Source organism: Schistocerca serialis, chromosome 4 (assembly GCF_023864345.2).
Source record: "Schistocerca serialis cubense isolate TAMUIC-IGC-003099 chromosome 4, iqSchSeri2.2, whole genome shotgun sequence".
NCBI classification, from domain to species: Eukaryota; Metazoa; Arthropoda; class Insecta; order Orthoptera; family Acrididae; genus Schistocerca; species Schistocerca serialis.
In genome coordinates this window covers 606440692-606456523 of record NC_064641.1, presented here as the reverse complement: position 1 = coordinate 606456523, position 15832 = coordinate 606440692, and the positions used below count along the sequence as shown (strand labels likewise).

At 43.3% G+C, this 15832-nt stretch overlaps 1 long non-coding RNA gene across 1 annotated transcript in view; it reads right to left on the bottom strand.

Moving 5' to 3' along the window:
* Positions 1-5953: 5953 nt before the first annotated feature.
* The window catches only part of LOC126475411 (uncharacterized), a 46719-nt gene continuing 36840 nt past the window's right edge, over positions 5954-15832 (bottom strand). Inside the window, exons 2-3 of the long non-coding RNA XR_007586721.1 lie at positions 13215-13261; positions 5954-6062 (exon numbers count right to left, since the gene is read on the bottom strand). This is a non-coding gene — a long non-coding RNA (uncharacterized LOC126475411). The remainder of the gene's footprint in view (positions 6063-13214; positions 13262-15832) is intronic.

Here is a 15832-nt window from a genome sequence, read left to right as displayed (position 1 = left end):
CCTCAGAAACGCTTTCGTTGCCATTTCTAGACTACATTTTATATCCTCCCTAATTCGACCATCATGAGTCATTTTGCTCCCCAAATAGCAAAACTCGTCTACTACTTTGAGTCTCTCATTTCCTAATCTAATTCCTTCAGCATCACCAGAATTAATTCGACTACATTCCATTATCCTCGTTTTGCTTTTGTTGATGTTCATCTTATATCCTCGTTTCAAGACACTGTCCACTCCGTTGAGCTGCTCTTCCAGGTCCTTTGCTGTCTCTGACAGAATTACAATGTAATCAGAAAGCATGTCCCCCATATTACAATCACCCAAATCATCCCCCAAAAGGACCCTGTCCTCATCAAATCAACCAATACCAACTTTCACACAGACTTTCACCTCAAATACTCTCATACAGCTTTTGGTCCTCACGCCTCTCTCATTCCCTTCAGCACCATCCCCCCATCCAAACAATCTCAACCTCCTCACCATCCCTCACCCTCACTGCCACTATTACAATGCTCGGTCCTGAGATCACGACAGAGGAGGTGGTCGCTGAACTCAATTCCAGTCCTTCCACAGAAAGTGGCACCTCTCGCCATATCTTCAACGACTCTGGTATCACCTTCCCCGTCGGCGTACTCACAGAAGAAGCACCCATGATTGCATTCTCATTGAGGGAGCCCTCATCTACAACTGCCATCACAAAATCGAACCCATCAAATCCTTCCTGACCTAAAATGCCTCCTATATAACGACCTCCATACTGTTGATTGCAAGAATCCTCCCACCTGCCCCCTCTGTAAGCACTTCCTTAAGCAGTGTCCCAACCTATATTCCATCCCCCTCCTCACCTGCAATACTAATATTACCTAGGCTGTTGTGGACATCATCTGTTTTCAAACCATCAGCCTCCAAAATATTCACCTCTTCCAACGACCACACAACCTTTAGCATATCTCCCTCACAGCTAGCTCAGCTTTCCACTTCATCACCCAAGCCACAGACTCCCGAAACCAGGTCCACTTTGTCTTCATCCATCTCAACACCTTTGTAGAAATCTCTCCACCACTAACCCATATAGGTTTCCTTCCTAGCCTATTATCATTCCACAACCGTACTGCAGCATCTCATAAAGCCACATCCACTCCCTACCAACCAACAACCTCCTTTTTCTGCATGCCCTGTCTCAACACATCTTCAATACCTTCATTCTCAATCAAACGCTCCTCCAACCCCTCCGCACCATCTGTGCCTATCCTTATATCCTCCACCACACTGATAACCCCATTACACTGACCAGGGGTGGAGTAGCAAATTGCAGTCGCAGGATATCACTGTTTGGCCACAACCATTATTTAAAAATTCCCCTAAACACCTTATTCTTAGCCTCTTCAAATCCCAAACTCTTACCTGTGCTACCATCTACATCCAATCAAATAATCCCAACCCCTGTGGTTTCCACACCCATAGCGACTGTGCCTTTTCCACAAATGTTATTGCCACTGGCCCCAACATCCACTGTACATCCCCTGCAAAACTCCAGCGATTGTGTCAGTTTACAGACTTCCTACAAGGTGTCATTGACTCTGAGCTGCAGTACACCTGTCCTGAAAACACTAACTCACCAGCTGTCTTCAAAGCATCTCAGAATCTCCTTCAGCACCTCATTGCAGATGTCCACAATTCAAATGGTAGTGGTTACCTACCTGTCCTCCTCACCATGTACTACACACCCCTTACTAGTGAACCCCATCATGCTCTCCATCCAAAAGTTGTCTGAGACTACTTCTCTGCCAACTGTATTGTCTACCAGGAGTCCATAGATACCCAGACATGAAACCACCTCCCCCCCCCTTACTTTTCCACCAACCCAATCATGTCACTATGACACAGCATTCCTTTATCTGACCTTGTCTGATGCTAGCTATGACTATATCCCTACTAAAGCCATTTATCTTCAACACCACACTCTCCAATCCATACTTCTCCATGAATCCCATCACCTATATCAATACTTCCTACGGATCTATGGTCAGGATACATTCAGAAGACACTGGCTAATACAGCGATATCTTACAAATTTCTTCAGTGCCAAAAACCGCCAGGACTGATGCCTGACATTCACCACAGTGAGTGATGTACTCCCAGTTAACTTCTAAGTGGTGGTAAGAATTCCACCGACTTACTGGCACCCATCCCTTTCCCCACTGCCGAATCCTTCACAACAATCACCCGTACCTAACGAGCTAAGCAGAGCCACTCACTTTGCATCCTATGTCTCAGACATCTTCTCCTCACTTTAACTACTTCCAATTCTCTGTCATTCACAAACTCACAGATACCACACACCCAGCTAGGCGCCCAACTTCCAGTATTTGAAAAACATAATGGAAACTCAATTAAATACCCCAGTTTCCGCACAAGACATAAAACAAGCATTCACAGAAAACACCACATATCTCCTGGTCACTACTGTATTACCCATCAACACCTCAAAGTATGCCCTATCTTCTTTCTCGTCACCCTTGCAACCCTTTGCATGACTGTCCTTCCCACAGGCTAACAGCCTGGCCCATGTAAAATCTCCTAAAGCCTGCTTTTTCTCAAAAAAAACCTTACACTCCTCGTATTGCGTAGTGTTCCTCAACTTAGCCTTTAACAAGGCCTTTACATTCATTCTCTCCTGAGGCACACCCTAGCATTGGTTTCCCGCGGTTATTGCGGTTATGGCGTGGTTCGTCCTCTTTCTACATGTGGGAGCAGCGGTGTGCATCGATATTTGCACCGTATACCATCTTTGGTCTGGCGCTTACAGTTCCGGCTTGGCGGTGTGCAGCCGGTCGGTCGGCTGGAGCGGATCAGGAAACAAGTCTCGGCTGGGCCCGCTCGCTGTCTCTGCAGTGTCGGAGCGTGTGGTGGCTGTTCCGAATGCTACAAGGTTCGTGGCTCACTGACCCAGGACATGAAAGTTGAGTGGTGATTTTATTACCGAAGCCAAGTCTGTTCACATTGTGCATTTGGCTGGTGGTTCACTGTTGGCGGTTTTCCTGGGAGCAACTGCGAGTGTTCGAGTTGGTGAAGATTTCGCCGCCATGTGGTGGAATTAACTATATTTCCCGGTTTGGAATTCAAGTGCACCAGGGGAATTTTCTGACTTGTGGCCGTTAGTTTTCCGATTACTTCCTTTCCTCACCTGTTGTCGCTGTCCAACATAATGTGTAGTTTTTGACAGCTTAATGTATTTTTGGTTGTGGGAGACTACGTCTGTAACGTTTCGGCTTTGGAATTCTCGTATACTGGTCGGTGGTTAGCAAGTCGTCCTGTGGGTGGGTTGCTGACTGTCTCTTGGTTGTGTTGCCGGCGGATCGAGTATAGTTGGGCCGACTTCTTGCCTCACCTAAGCGAACGTTAAGATTTCAATAACAGACCGAGCCCCCAGGAAACTTCCGAGAGCCATTGCCTATATTGCTTTTCTTATTGACATTTAATTGTGTATTTTTAATGGCTCAAAGCTGATGTTTGGGATTTGTATGCTTGTAATTGTGTTTTTAATATCAAAGGCCTTCAGCCGTTTTAAAAGTAAGTTTTCTAAATTGGGCAAGTCTTAACTTTTGGAAGATAAAAAAATGGGCTTTCTGTCTCTCGAAAATCTATTGTCATTGTATTGCTTTTAAAAGGCATGGGCCTTCAGCTGCTTTAAGTTTTAAGGTTCTTTCAAGATAAAGCCTTCTGCCTGTTGAAAATTGATTGTAGTTGTGTTGTTCTCAAAATGATGGGCCTTCAGACACTTTAAAATTTTGGATTCTTACATATCAGGTCTTACATCACTTGGGCTTAGAAACTATTTAAGGTTAAAAGCTTTGGGCCTTCTGCCTTGGAAAATTGGTTGCAGTTTTTTTCAGCATGGACCTTCAGCAGTTTTAGAATTAAAGACGTTTTCTGTCGATAGTCAAGCTTAGAAGTTGAGCTGTAATGTTTGGACAACCAAATAAAGTGTTATGTTTGGAGTGTAACTGACAGCCGCTCATTCTGGCCCCCTTCCACCATTCCTGCTACTTGTCCTGTCCTGCAGGTTCAGCAGGGCGTTTCACTCAGTCAATAATTATAGGATGTGTCTGTACCAGCTGTTTCCAAGACCTCTACCTCACCATTTACGAGTCTCCTATTCAGCATACTAACGCAATAAAGTACCTTAGACTAAACCGTGGCTGGCAACTAATGTGGAAAGATCACCTACCAGCCATCCAACAGAAAGCCCACAACAGACTGAAACTACTTATACTGTTGACTGGCTGAATATGGAGGCTACACTTCTCCACTGTCCATCACACATACAAATCCCTGATCCCTCCCCCTCTCCCCATCTTTTGTTATGCAAATGTTAAATAGATATCTGAACCACCTAAGTCCTATAAGTTCCAGCACATCCTTGAGTGCCAAGCTTTCTGCCTTGCTCAATGCTTCTGTTTACCTTCCCCCACAAGGATCCTTTACCAATTCATCAAATTACCTCTCCTCACTCACACTGCACATATCTGATTAACCTACATCATCTTCAAACTTGACTCCATAAATCCTATAGCGTCGTCTCCCTTCCAATTCTAGTGCTGCCATGCCTCCACTTACACACTCCACACAACCCTTCACCAGCACACACTACAATTCCTCTGTCAAAGACATTGCAACCCTCTCCTGGACCATGAACTCCACCCCAACACATATCCATTCCACCAACTGTGAATCCATGTGACCCTACCCAGTCCCCAAGGAGCTCTCACCTCATCCTCTCCCTTTTCAACACCTCGAAATTTTCCCCTTCCATGTCACACCTACCCCATTTCTTTTCAAATTAGTAGACACCAAAACCAGTTACCCCTCTCTCCTTGTTCCGCACTGTTACCTGTCTCATCATCACTTCTTACCAGTCCTCAGTCCTCATCACCACCAATCTCTTAGCTCCCTCCTTACACACCTATCTCTTCCTCAACAAAATATCTACCCAGGGCAGTTCCTTTCTAGTTTCATTGGAAGTGTACAGTACACCACTTTCTAATGGTCAATCTCTGTTCCATCGTCTTCACTGCGTTTCAAGTTTTTTTCAATTGTTACATCAAGTGTTTTTTCAAGTGATTAGTGTTCTTCATATCATTTATGATGTTTTTAAATCTGCAGTCCGTCCAGATTTGTACCAGTGTTTTAAACTATTCATTAAGACAGTATCTTTTCCTACATTATCCCATTTACATAATCTTTAAAAATAATTTTAAATTCGTGGTAAATATGTCTCATTGTTTTTTATGTAGCTTCTAAGTTAGATAATAATATCTATTGGCTGAAGAGCCCGGTTGACTGTAATACTGCCACCCCATCTCCAATGCACATGGGGCATGGCGGATGAAATAACAATAAATTGAAAAGAACAGCATCGTCAGTCAGTGGATTTCTTTATGACGACGATGGTGGGAATAGCCATCGAAAACTTGAGAACCTGATTCGAACTGACAGAGCTTGAAAACCCAGAAAATTTTATTCAGACATGCCTCCAGAAAGACTCTGAGGACACATAGTCGTATGTTAAATTGTCGTTAGTTTCCACTGCTGACTCGGTACCATACGTCTTTCGCAACAGATAAAGTTTTATCTTAAGAAAGGACAGTCGGTTTTAATTGAGTGTTTTGTATTAACTAGTGTCAGTCATACGAAATGTCACATACAAACTGAATGCGGAAAGATTCCCATTTTTAATGTACATGTCTAAGTAGTAGGTTCCATAAAGTGCCTATTACTAATTGTTTTAAACAGTCAATATCTTTAATTTCTCTTTGAAATGAGTTCTTATCAATTTCATGTACTTAATAAACAGATGTATAGGTACAAGAAAACAAATTTTATTGCAAAATTTATTTCCATTCATGGATTTGCAGAATATTTCAAAGATACAAGTAATTCTGATAGATTCTAGGTTAGAAACTAAATAAATAACAATTTTTTGATATTATATTACTAACGCGGTAGCCATTTAGTGGTTCTCATGTACGTTGACTTAACATTCCGCCAGTTCTCGTCCTGTTCTGAAAATAAGATAAACTGATAATGTTATTAATTTCTCTTCGTAACAACAACACAGATGAAATACAATTTATCTGAAACTACACACAAATCTCTCTCAGGAAAGTACCTGCAACAAATGTAATAAAGAAAATTTCTAATAGTATATGTCCATAACATTTCATGATCGGGTAATATTGCCCAAAAATGCAACAACTAAGTAGCACCATCGTCTTCAAGCAACGACTCAATGAGTTTTCCCGTGAATATGCCAAGAAGGAAACTAATTGGAATGTTGTGCACTAGGAACACTGTCACTCAGGTGGTAATCTGGAAAATTTCATTTATTGAAACGCAGTTTCAGTTTACGAAAATTTTTAGAAGAAATAAGATGCATAAATACAGTCACAAGGGTCACAAGGCTAATGCCAAATTAGGCCCTCCTGCACAAAAGTGCCATCTTTCTCATCTTATCAGAGAGTCGAACACAGCCCATCATTGACAGCCCCCATTCAACCTCCTTCTCCCCTGCCCCTTAAACCCTCTCCCTCCCCCCCCCCCCCACACTCACACACAAGCTGTTGCCATCACACTGCCCACTTTCATACCCATCATCCACCCACCCTCAATCACACTACACATCATCTTTCAACCCCTCCTTCTACAACACACATACTATGCTGTCACACTGTCCTCAAACACATTACACCATCATCTTTCAACCCCTCCTTCTACAACACACATACTATGCTGTCACACTGTCCACTGTCTTAACCTTCAACTCCCTTTCCACACACACACACTTTGGCACTGACCACTCTCTCGCTCTTTAGCCCCGACTGCCACCTCTGTGCACATACGCACTACACCATCATACTGTCGACTCTCTTGACCCTGAAACCCCAGTCTGTGTGCACACATACACAAACACATTACGCTATCATTCTATCCACTCTCCCATCCTATAATCTCCCATTTCACACACACACACACACACACACACACACACACACACACACACACACACACATCCACACACAAACACAAACATACACACACACACACACACACACACACCATGCCATCTTCTTGCTGTCTCACACTCTTCAACCACTCTCCCCAAATGCCCACACCTTATGCCATTATAGTGTCCACACTCTAGCCCTTCAACCCTTGTCCCACTACCTCCCCCCCTCACACACACACACACACACACACACACACACACACACACACACACACACACACACACACACCCACACACTATGCTGTCTCACTATCCTCTCTCATCTTCATAAACCACTTTCCCCAGACACACATACATTATGCCATTATACTCTCCACAATCTGGCCCTACAGCCCTCAGCCCCCCCCCCCCCACACACACATACTATGCCATCATACCGTTCACACACCCATCGTTCAACCCTCCACTCCTTCACACACATTACATCTTCACACCATCCACTCTTGCACCTCAGTACATCCTCCTCTCCCACCCCTGCCTATGCATTTAACACCTCTCTCCCCCAACCACTGACAACACACTAATTTATCTCACTGTCCTCTCTATTTGATAAGATAGTAGAAAACCCAAGAACAACTTTTTCAGAAAAAATATTTTTTTTCTTTGATTAACCAAAATATTATCTTAACAATATATTCAATGGTATACACATACTTAAGAGAACTCTGCTAATCATCACATTTGCTGAAGTACTGTACAAGACCAAGAGGAAATTTTAATGAAAATAGAATTTAAAGTTTACTTTGATCAACTTATTGCATTCGGAATAAAAGTATTCAATATTGGTTAGTAATAGTTTGGAATATTATCACACAAAGGTGAAATAACAGTGTTGAAAAACATCTACAAGCGAAAAATTAATTTGAAAGAAGGACATAAGTATGAATACCCCAGTTGAACTACAACCTACCAAGGTAATGTATGTGTGTATTGAGTTAGATTTTTTCAATAATGAAAGGAATTTTCAGAGTGTTTTTACCTAGAAAACTGTCACTGAGTTCAGAAATATTCATTTCTGATCATAACATTGTCGAATAAGATATGTTTCCTCTCTCAGTGCATGATGTAATTTTTTTAGCCTGCATAAAGTAAGCTCTGCTGTTTCTACAGACACGGCACTGGTACGTACATGAGGATGTCTGACCTTTTCATGGGTACTCGTTACCTGTGAGTTGTGTTTTTCTAACAGTAGCTCTGATAAGTCTTGTACTCTAGACTACTCTGATACTTGCACTTCCAATTAACGTACAATCAGTATCATCTGTAATGGAATCCGAGAAGGAACATCATAAGCTTATACCATTATGAAACTGTGTTCTTAACTTTCGAGGTATTGGTCACAAGCATTAGATAAGAACAAATATTTTACTGCTATGTATGAGTCTATAATGTCCTTCATTCCTTGAAACCGCCTATTTATTTGTTACTAAACGGTATCAGTCATCGAATAAAAACGTGACACTCCATACACACTGTCATAAATCTTTCACGCACGTTGAAACTTACTGAAGTGGTATCACAAAGAAACTGTTTTTGACAGCAGCTTTCATTCTACAGGTTTGGTTATTTGAAGTTCAGCTGAAAATTAAGATTGATATCTGATCTGGCAAAACGAAGCAAATGATCCATAGTTTCCGGAAGATTTAATGGATCATCTTTTATTGTTTTGCCACAACGAAGAAACACAACTGGTAGGACGTCACTTATGCATTACGCCGTATCACATATTTGTAAGCCAAAATATCTTAGCAATTGCTTAATAGCGCCACGTTCCACCTTTGGAATAAAATATCCCAGAGATTCTGTGCAGCACAGGTTAGAGAAGTCTGTTTCTGGAAGCATGCGGCCACAGAAGTCCACTACTGTGTACGCAGTTTCCATTAACTACAAGCAACTTGTTTGTGGGCGCGGAGCTGGCGGCCGATAGCGTCCCACGTGTATTGCATCAGATTTAGATCAGGAAAATTTGGTAGCCAAGACTTCAGTGTGACTTCGCCGTCATGCTGCTCAAACCAAGGTTGCAGAATTCTGACGTTCTGACACGGACCGTTGTCTTGCTGGAAGATGCCGTCACTGAGGGGCATAGCGTCAAGCATGAAGGGACACAGGTGGTCTTCAGTAATGCTTGCTTAGTCCCCAACTGTCATGGTGCCTTCAACTACTGACACAGGTCCTTTAGCTTTATAATCCCCTTAGTAGTCTTTGTCCATGAATCACTGCACATTTGACCAGTCATTCGCCTAAATGATGGTGTATATGAGCAAGACCAATTGCCTGGTGAATGGTGAAATGTAGTTGCCACGACCTGATCCTCGCTCCAGTCTCGAAAATACCGTCCCAACTGCAGACGTAATTGATAATGATGTCGGATCAACAAGCAAATACGTAAGGGCTGTATTACATCCAGCAATGTGCCCTGGACAGTGAGCTCAGAAACACTTGTTCCTGTACTGTCGTCACATGTGCCACAAATTGTCACCTCATCATCATCAACATCAATAACAACAACAACAACAACAACAACATCCTTATGACAAAAGCCTCCTGTGAGCCTTGACCTTCTGTGGAACATCATTCCATTCAGACCTGTTTAGTGCTGAACTCCACCAGTTTTCCTTATGTCCTCTCTGACACCTTCCTACGACCTTAGTTTTGATCTTCTTCCTCTCGGTGCATGTCCTGCCCATTCCAGTCTTTCGCTCATAGCTTAGCTGACAACATCTGGTTCAGTATATTGGTCATACATTTAAGATCCAAAGAAACTGGTACACTTTTCTAATATCGTGTGGGGCCCCCTCGAGCACGCAGAAGTGGCGCAACGCGAAGTGACATGGACTTGCTCAATAATATATTGTCTGGGGAGTTTGGTGGCCAGAGGAAATGTTTAAACTCAGGAGGGGTGTGTTCCTGGACCCACTCTGTAGCAACTCTGGACGTGTGAGGAGTCGCATTGTCTTGCTGGAATTGCCCAAGTGCGTCTGACTTCACAATGGACATGAATGACTGCAGGTGATCAGACAGGATGCTTACGTACGTGTCATTTGTCAGAGACGTATCAGGGCTCCCCTGTCACTCCAATTGCACACACTCCACGCCATTACAAAGCATCCATCAGCTCGAACAGTGCCCTGCTGACATGCGGGGTCCATGGATCAGGAGGTTGTCTTCAGACCCGTACACGTCCATCCGCTCCATACAATTTGAATCGAGACTCGTTCGACCAGGCAACATGTTCCCAGTGATCATTAGGGGCGCACGAGTGGGCGTATCGATTGTATTTCGTTGAATGGTTCGAACGCTGACACTTGTCGATGGTCCAGCATTGAACTCTGCAGCAATTTCCGGAATGATTGCACTTCTATCACGTTTAACTATTTTCTTTAGTCTTCGTTGGTGCAGTTTTTGCTGGTTCTTTTTACGGCCGCAGCAATGTCGGAGATTTCATATTTTTCCGGATTCCTGATGTTCACGGTACACTCGTGAAATAGTCGTACGGGGATATCCCCACTTCATCGCTACCCCCGAGATGCTGTGTCCCGTCGCTCGTGCGTCGACTGTTACACCAAGTTCAAACGCACTTAAATCTTGATAACCTGCCACTGTGGCTACAGTAACCGATCTAACGACTGGGCCAGACATTTGTTGTCTTATATAGACGTTGCCGACTACAGAGCTGTATTTTGCCTGTTTACATATCACTCTACTTGAATATGTATGCCTACACCAGTTTCTTTGGCGCTTCAGTGCATAATAGTTGAATCTCCCTCCTCCAGACCCCATTTTCTTCCACTGGCCCAAGAATTTGTCTCAAGATTTTGCTTTCAAATGTTTCCAGTTGTCTTTTGTCATATATTGTCAATGTTCTCGGTTCAGTACCGTATGTTAGCAATGGCCCTACTAAAACTTTATACAAGATAGCTTTAGATATTCTGAACAACAACTTAGATTTCAGACCTTTCAGAGGCCGTGGTAGCAGTGGTTGGCTGACAATTTTTATTTATTTAATTTTTTTTATTTTTTGTGCTGACATTGTTCTTGCAATGTACTTCTGATCCGAGGTAAGTGAAACTACGCATGACATCAAACGTTATATGACTCGTTTGGATACTCTGTCTTAGTTACAATCATATACTTAGTTCTCCGCGCATTTTTCTATAGGTTCATCATTCTAGCAGCTCTTTCAAGACTTGTAAAGGCTTCTTTCATTGCCCTTGAGGTTCTTGCAATTGTATCAAAATCATCTGCAGATGCCAGCACGTGAACTGATTTATACACGGTAGTCCCTCTTGCACTGATGTCCGCATCTCTTACAGTCTTTTCCAAGGCTATTTAAACAAGGGGTAGGATAATGCGTCTCCCAGTCTTACTCCATTTCTGATGATCGCAGTACTCGATAATATATTCTGTATTTTAATTTGACTCCCACTGTTTTCCATAGTAGCTTTCACTAATTAGGAAACTAAATTCCGCCCGAACAGATCTCGGAAGACCATAACGGCAGTGAACGACCGCCGTGCCATCCTCAGTCTATAGGTGTCACTGGATGCGGATATGGAGGGCCGTGAGGTAAGCACACCACTATCCCGACCGTTGTCAGTTTTAGTGAGCGGAGCCGCTGCTTCTCAGTAAAGTAGCTCTCCAGTTCCCCTCAAAAGTTCTGTCCAGCAGCGCTCGGCAGACCGAAAACCCAAGCCCGACAGCGCTTAACTTCAGCCATCTGACGGGAACCGGTTTTACCACAGTGGCAAGGCCTTCGGAAATAGCTTTCATTAAGGCAATCAGTCTACTTGGAACGTCTATCTCATCCATTGCTGTATACAGCTGCCTTCTGTCAATACTGTCGTAGAGTAATCCGCCTAGGCACCTATCCTGGTGTATAGAGCAGGCACGCCTCCGACTAAACGTTTTGTAATGTGACGTGAACGTTTAACATCTAATTGCTCACTCGTTGTTTCACCATCCTTCAACCACTTTCCATAGATGATGTGGGGATGGCCAATCAAAGACTGCGTTTTATTGTCAAAACAGTTAGAAGGTGAAACATATCTACAGCCAGGCACTTAAGTTTGAATTTCAATGTAGTCAAGTAGGTGTAGATTACTTAAGTAGCACGCTAATACTCTACCAGCTTCTCCGTTTCCAATAGGCTCGTCCCCAGTAACAACACCATTATCATCTACCGTTTGTCAAACACACTTATGACAGTGGCGTTTCGCAATTGCGGCCGTTATCATCGCTGGAATGATTCTCCATTATTCTCTTCTCCGCGTACTTTCCTTACCATGCCACGTGTCCGCAACGTCACCAGGCACCACCCAGTGGTCTCACAAAGGCAATAAAAAAACACTGGGTTTCTAATGTCTTCACTTATTGTGTGTGCGACTTTCCTTGTTATCAACGACATAATTTAGCTTTGCTTTAATTCTGCTTTCTCAACGAAAGAGAGGTTTATGTGTTGGTCATGATAATGTCAGATGAACTCATTATGCTGAGACACCAGGTCAAATATTACTTTTTTCTTTTATAAGTGATGGATTTTTACTTTTCATCAGTTGCTTCACACCTTCGACATCGCTCATACGCAACTCAGAAATTTCCATGGTGTAGCGTACACTCGCGCGCTAGTCATTTCGAATAAACATGTTCAGTCTCTTACTATCTTACCCCAAAATGCACTGTAATAACAGCAACCAATTTTATGTTTAAACACTTAAATACCTAAGAATATGATAATCATTTTTTAGGGGTTTAGAACCTATTGGTATGTGTTGGGTTGGGTTGTTTTGGGGAAGAAGACCAAACTGCGAGGTCATCGGTCTTATCGGGTTAAGCAAGGATGGTGAAGGAAGTCGGCCGTGCCCTTTCAAAGAAACCATTCCGGCATTGCCCTGAAGCGATTTAGGGAATCACGAAAAACCTAAATCAGGATGGACGGATGCGGGATTGAAACGTCGTCCTCCCGAAAGCGAGTCCTGTGTGCTAACCACTGCACCACCTCGCTCTGTGAACTTACTGGGTTAAAACGTTATAGTAAAAATAAACATGTGACATTCCTTGGTCTTTCGGGAAAGACTGTTTTTGCTGCGAATGCATGTTTGCAATATTGATCCTTTTTAAACCAGCTTCAGTTATATATAGTGGTACTTACTGATCAGTCCTTTATGAGTTGATATAGAAACCAATACCAGTGGAAATCTGCAAATAAGACATATATAACTCAATTACTTTCAGGTGGTATAAAAGTGCTTGGTTATAAATGCAACCTATACCGATTTTTCATGCTTAATCGTATTACAGCATCAGAAACTACTGTTTGTGTACAAGAGAATAAAACAGTGCATTTAATATGATAGCTGAATTAAATGGTTACATTACTTTGATTTTTAATGGTCAAAATTGCTTGTTTTTGCAGTAACTGTTCTGAGAACGTGTTCATCTCGCTTTGCAAATCGCAATTTATTATTTGATTTCAGTACATGTTTACCACCGTCAGAGGGTTCTCCGTTTTACTGCTCACCTGAATTCCTCTGAACGGTTTGATCCGTTGCATTGACCTTAGGGAAATTAAGTTCAAAGTTGTTTTTTGTATTCCAACTACTGTAATAGTTTTTATTTTTACTTCAGTTAGTAGTTTCACTGGGTTCTAATACTTTAATTAATTTGGCTCTGCATCATGTGTAGGAATTATGGTTGAAATTTATTGTAATCGCTTAAAATGTATTTGTTTGGATTATTTTATACTGTTATTAACGATTTTGAGACAATGAAGCGGTGGTCCTATAGATTTACTTGAGACAGACAACGTTTCGTTCCCGTCTTTGGCACTTGTTTTCGGAGGGGTTTTAGATATACCTCAGATTTGTAAAGTGGCTCTTTACTGTCTGAAGTTAGAATTTACTGCTAAGAGGTTTCTTCCGCAAATGTGACGATACTTAAAAGTGGCAGTATGATGCTCTGTGTAACTTGCATGTCTCTCCTTATTAACTCTGTGGCGGTTTTTGACGGATTTTGAATCTGGGGTGCTTGTGAATGTGCAGAGGAATGGAGACAGAGTGAGAGCAAAGGCTTCGGCCTAGCAGGTCGGAGACCGGCGTAAGCGTCCGCCGTCTGTGTGGCGCAAAGTGAAGTTGGGCCCAAAACCACAGAGGGCGGCAACCATTGATCTCCTCGCACAACCACTGCTGGCGGCTACGCTCCGGTACGACGCCGCGTGCAGGAGTTGCGTGCGACTTTTCCAGCCTCGTAGCCCCCTCTACGAATTTCTCGAATCCAGTTGCGAGGCTAAGGACATCGTCGGGAGAAAGGCGGTTGGTGTAAACAAGTAGGTCGCAGCGTTGAAATGAATACATTTTAGTAGCAGGGGAGAGTTTCAGGTTGTCATTGGAGGCTGGGAAAGACGGTCTATTTTTGACGGAATTCTCTACTGGCGGGAATCCTCGTTGTTGGAAGCAGTGGTTCGAAATTTTGCCGTTGGTTACTGGACCCATTTTAACGGGAAGGAATACGCAGGATGTAAGTGAATGCTTAATGGGGAGGACTAAGCTGTCGGTCGCAAAGGTAGCTTCATCTGAAAAGTACCGGCTTGGAGGACGTGAAGGTGTCCATATTGGACAGCTACTTGCGGGTAGGACATTAAAGTGTTCGGATTGACTTGGCAGAGCTGTGCAGTAGTCTGTACTGCGTCTTAAAAATTCCTGCTCAGATGCTGACGATTCCTTCACGAAGTGGACTCCCTGACTGCACCGCGCAGCTCGGCGCATCACGGTCTTACGGTGAGCACAGGCAGAGTAGTTACATCCATTTCACACTTTTGGAATACAGGACGAACGCCTGTTTCTTCTCCTTTGCACTCGTGATGAATTTGTGGTCTTCTGGATTTTTTATCAACAGCTGAAATCTATTATTAGTGGATTTTATATACTACTTGCCATTAAAGTTGCTACACCACGAAGATGACGTGCTACAGATGCGAAATGAAGAAGATGCTGTAATATGCAAATGAGTAGCTTTTCAAAGCATTCACACAAGGTAGGCACCGGTGGCGACACCTACAACCTGCTGACATGAGGAAAGTTTCCTACCGATTTGTCATACACGCAACAGCAGTTCACCGGCGTTGCCTGGTGAAATCTTGTTGGGATGCCTCGTGTAAGGAGGAGAAATGCGTACCATCACGTTTCCGACTTTCATAAAGGTCGGATTGTAGCCTATCGTGATTGCGGTTTATCGTATCGCGGAATTGCTGCTCGCGTTGGTCGAGATCCAATGACTGTTAGCAGAATATGGAATCGGTGGATTCAGGAGGGTAATACGAAACGCCGTGCTGGATCCCAACGGCCTCATATCAATAGCAGTCGAGATGACAGGCATCTTATCCGCATGGCTGTAAGGGATCATGCAACCACGTCTCGATCCCTGAGTCAACAGATGGGGACGTTTGCAAGACAACAATCATCTGCACGAACAGTTGGACGACGTTTGCAGCAGCATGGACTATCAGCTCGGAGACCGTGGCTGCGGTTACCTTTGACACTGCATCACAGACAGGAGCGCCTGCGATGGTGTACTCAACGACGAACCTGGGTGCATGAATGGCAAAACGTCATTTTTTCGGATGAATCCAGGTTCTGTTTACGGCATCATGATGGTCGCATCCGTGTTTGGCGACATCACGGTGAACGTACATTGGAAGTGTGTATTCGTCATCGCCATACTGGCGTACCACCCAGCGTGATGGTATGGGGTGTCATTGGTTACATGTCTCGG